Source organism: Belonocnema kinseyi, chromosome 2 (genome assembly GCF_010883055.1).
Source record: "Belonocnema kinseyi isolate 2016_QV_RU_SX_M_011 chromosome 2, B_treatae_v1, whole genome shotgun sequence".
In the NCBI taxonomy this organism is placed as follows: Eukaryota; Metazoa; Arthropoda; class Insecta; order Hymenoptera; family Cynipidae; genus Belonocnema; species Belonocnema kinseyi.
Window position 1 is genome coordinate 122,284,015 of NC_046658.1, and position 4,858 is coordinate 122,288,872.

Consider the following 4,858-nt stretch of genomic DNA (forward strand, 5'->3'; position numbering starts at 1 on the left):
TCTAAATATCTCTTTGAACTTGTTAAAAATTTTTCTAAAAATCTGTACTTTTGAAAAATTAAACGATTTTGCTCTAAAATTTTCTAAACTATTTTTCGAATTATAATGGTTTTAAAATATTTTTCAATTTTTTCTTATAATTACTGTTACAATAAAAAAAGAAATCGCTTCAAATTTTTTGGTCCAAATCTTCAAAAATATACACTTTACAACAAAATAATTTTAATCTTTTCAAATTTTAAATTATTTTTCAATCATGTTCATACTTCTAAATATCTCTTTAAACTTAGTCGCTTTTTTTCTCAAATGTTGCATTCTTGCAAAATTCAACGATTTTACTTTAGAATTTCTTTCATTTCATCAAATTTTTAGAAAAATATTTGGAATGTTTTGAAATTTTCTCGAGATTTAACTGGTTTTCGATTATTTTCAAAATTTCTTAAACTTCTACATATCTTTTGATATAGAAATTGATTTTGTCTAAAATCATTGAAAGTTTAGCAAAATTAAAATATTCTAAGCTTTTGTCTATAATTTCATATTTTTCATTTCTTTGCATTTGTGAAAAAGTTTACGAATTATAACCCGGTAGCAAATTTAAGGATCATAATTATTTGCCAATATTAAAAATTCATTTGCAATTAAAATGTTCTCTTTAATGAATTCGACGTGGAAATAAGAAATAAATTTTATCCTAAAATAAAATAACTTATTTTTAAATTTTGATTTAACAATTGATAATGCAGAAAATTTGTAAAGTTTAATAAAAGTTAATAGGTAAGCAACATGACATTATTTCATTGGCACTTTTTCATGAAAATCAGTCAAATAAGTTAATCAAACATGTATAATCGTTTATAATTCCATGTGTTGTTCTTTTCCCGCGTGATAATAAAAGGACCTACTTATTTTAATTAATATTTGCGATTTCACGGAATTTTAAGGAATATCTAGAGAACTTTTGAAAACTAAAAATAAATAACAAAGATTTCGTTTCAAATTATTTAAGAACTGTTAATATTTAAAGCTTTATTCTACGGATTTTTAAATACTTTATTTTTTGCCTAAATATTGTTGAAACGATTTTTTTCAAAGAAATTTATGAAACGGCCTGGGTATATCTAATTTGAAAAAAATAATTCTTTAATAACAGAAATTTTAAAGAAATGTAATAATAAATTCTATTTGTGGCTGAAAATTAATTGTTTTTAGATGGAAATTAGAACATTAAATTTTTCATTGAGACTTCATATTCTTTATATATAAATTCAATGTTTTGTTTGTTAAAAATATAGCGTTTTCTTTGAGGATTCAAATACTTTGTTGAAAATTCGTCTTTTTTTTGGGGTTAAAAATGTATCTTTTTTAGTGGAAGAAACAACTATTTGGTTAAAAATACATCAGTACGTTGTTCATTCAACTTTTTCGTTAGGAATTCTACTATTTTCTTGAAAATTTAAATATTTTATTACAAAATTCAAATATTTTCTTAAAAAGACATCATTTTTTGGTGAAAAATGTAACTGTTTTGTTGCACATTCGTCTTTTTGAATAGAAAATTCATCTTTTTGAATTGAAAATGCAACTGTCTTTTCAAAAATTCACCTTTTTGACCTGAAGGTTCCACTGTTTGGTTGAAAATACATTTATTTTTGGGTAATTTTAATCTTTCTTTTTTGAATATTCATCCATTTTAGTAACAAATTCTACTATTTTGTAGAAAACTTACTTATTTTGTTCTAAATTAAGATACTTTTTTAGAAGCTCGTCTTTTTGGTCGAAAATTCAACTTTTTTAAATTCGACTTTATGGATCAATAAGTTCTGATGGGATTAAAATTGATCTATTGTTCAATTTTTAGTTGACAATTTACCTATTTTATTAAAAAATTCTTCTTGTAGAAATTAATATTTTTGGTTGATAATTCATCTTTTTGTGGAAAATTTAAGGGTTTCAGTTAAATATTTATAATTTTAGTCGAAAATTCAACTAATTGGAGGAAAATTGGTCTCTTTTAGTTTAAAATTTAACTATTTCGTGAGTAATCCATGTTTTTTTTAATCGTCTGTTTAGTAGGGAATTAAACTTTTTGTTTGACAAATAATTAATTTTTTTAATTCATGTTTTTCCAGATAAAAATTGAACTATTCTGTTTAATATGTCGAAAGTTAAAAATTCATGTATTTTATTGAAAAAAAATAGTTTTTTTTTATGGAACATTACTCTTTTTGCTGAAAAAATCGACTTTTCCATTTAAAAATTCATCATTTTGGTTGAAAACTGATTAATGTGGTTGAAATTTATTTTTTTCAAGTGGAAATTTAACTGTTCTATTTTCGGTTGATAGTTGATCTTTTTTCTTTGAAAATTCAACTATTTGATTGAAATTTTTTTTCTTTGAAAATTTACATATTTTGATAAAAAATCGTATTTTTTGGTGGAAAATTAATCTTTTTTATTAAAAATTGAACTAGTTTTTAAACAATTCCTTTTGTTGTGTAAAAAATTAATTTTTTCAACGAAAAATTTAACCATTCCATTTTTGATTGAAAAATGATATTTTTTTAGTTCCAAATTCAAATATTTGGTTGAAATTTGATCTTTTTTAGTTGAGACTTTATGTGCTTTGTTGAAAACCCGTATTTTATTGTAGAAAATTAATCTTTTTGTTTGAAAATTTAATATTTTTACTTAAAAAGTTAGTAATTTGAAACAAATTGTTGGATATAGTATTTTGTTCAAAATTCAAATATTTCTTTTCGAAAATCATCTTTTTAGATTACAAATTTACCAATTTAGTTAAAAAGTAAACTATTTGGTTGAACACTTAATTATTTTTTTAAGCTCGTCTTTTTGTTCAAAAATTCGAATTTTTTAAAATTCCATCTTTTTATGTTGAAAATGTCACTGTTTAGTTGTTAATAAATTTTTTTATTGTTGAAAAGTTCATTATTTGGTTGAAAATGCGCCTTTTTGATTTGAAAAATCATGCTTTTTGATGAGAAATTCAACTGTCTTCTAAAAAAAATCGTGTCAGGCTTGATTGGATTAAAAATACAACTGTTTTCGGTTGAACTGTAATCTTCGTTCAATATTTTATGAGAGTTTGATTAAAAGTCCAATTATTTTCTTTAAAATATAATATATGTCGACTTGAAATTTTAAACGTTTCATATTTAAAAGAATTGATGGCCCCACTCTCGTGAAAAATCATTCTATTCCCCCTTTTTTGAGAGAGTATTTTGGGATGTGAAGTCTAATTTTAATTTTACGTTTTGCATTAATTTAATAAATTTATACTTTAATATCTATACTGTGTTGCAGAACAAAGCTTCCTAAAAGACTAAAGTTAGATCTTCCCTGGGAGAAAATTACAGAAGTTCCTGGCGGAGGTAAACGATATTGGGAGTTCGCACAGAAAGAATTGTTGAAAAGGAATGCAAAAATAGCAGGTTTGCAGCTGAAGCTTAAACAAATGAGGATGAAATTGCTGGATGTTGAGAAAACGATAAAAAAATTAAAAGTGACACAGCAACCTATGGTTACTATTTATGTTAATGAAGATAGTTCAGAGATACCGGTTTCTACCTGAGAGTTAATATTCTAATGTAACGCAGCTGTAAGACTTGTACATAATTTTATTGTACACGAAATATTTAAATAAACATATTATTTAATTTTTAAATAATTTAAAAATCATAGTCATATTACGAATGTAATCTTGCTTTTGATTAATTTTCTATTTTTATAGAATTTCGCTGGATTTCAATGTATTTTCTAATATTCGAATGACATTTGAAAGAATTTATTCTAAAAAAATTAAGGGATTTCAAAAATTTGAAGAGGTTTTCAAATATTTCATGGTATTTCCAAGATGTAAACAAATTAAAAGATTTCAAGATATTTAAAAACATGTTAGGGTATGTTTAAATATTTCAAGGAATTTCCAAGGGCTTTAAAAAATTTCAAGCCATTTCAAAAGATTTGAAATAATTCACGGAATTTTAAAGAATTTAAAGGATTTTATAAGAGATTAAAAAAATGTTGATGATAATGAGTTTAAAGGATTTACAAAAAGTGCATGCTGTTTTAAAAAATACCAGAAGATTTGTAAGAATGTTATCTATCCTATAATAGTTTAGGATATTTAAAAAAATTTTAATGATTTTATAATATTGCCGAGGATTTCAGTAATTTAAAAAAATTTCGAAGGTTCTCAATAAGGTATTTTAATTAATTTTTCAGGTTCTCAAAAAATTTCACAGAATTTCAATGTTACAAAATATTTAACTTTTTTTCCCAATATTTTAGAGTATTTCAAATGATTTCAAATAATTTAAATAGATTTTATGAATGTGAAGAGCAGAGTGGCCGTTTTAATCAAAGAAAAAAATTCCCGGTTGGCAAACATTTTTCACGGCCAATGAAATTTTAAAAATGAAACTATATTCTACACATTTTTCCATATAAAGTAATAAACAACACATTAAAGCATTCAAATTGGAACAGTTAAATTCCAAACTTTTAAATTGAACAGTTTTAAGTGAAATGCAAATAAATTGCAAAATTTAGAACTTTTATAAATTATAGAGTTCAAAGATTCAGATTAAGTTCCCAACAAAATATAAATCCACATTAACATTTTCAATCGTCTAAATTAAAGAATGAAGCAATGAACTTTAAAATTGTTCAAAATTAAATTATTTTAAGTAATTTTAAGCTAGACACATTAAAAATTGAAAAACAAGTTTTTAAACTTAAGGGCATGTGACACAGCTAAATACCTATATTACCGACCTCACTTTTTCGGTTCACTGAATTTTTTTTTGAACCTAAGAACTTTTTTTGTAAATAAAAT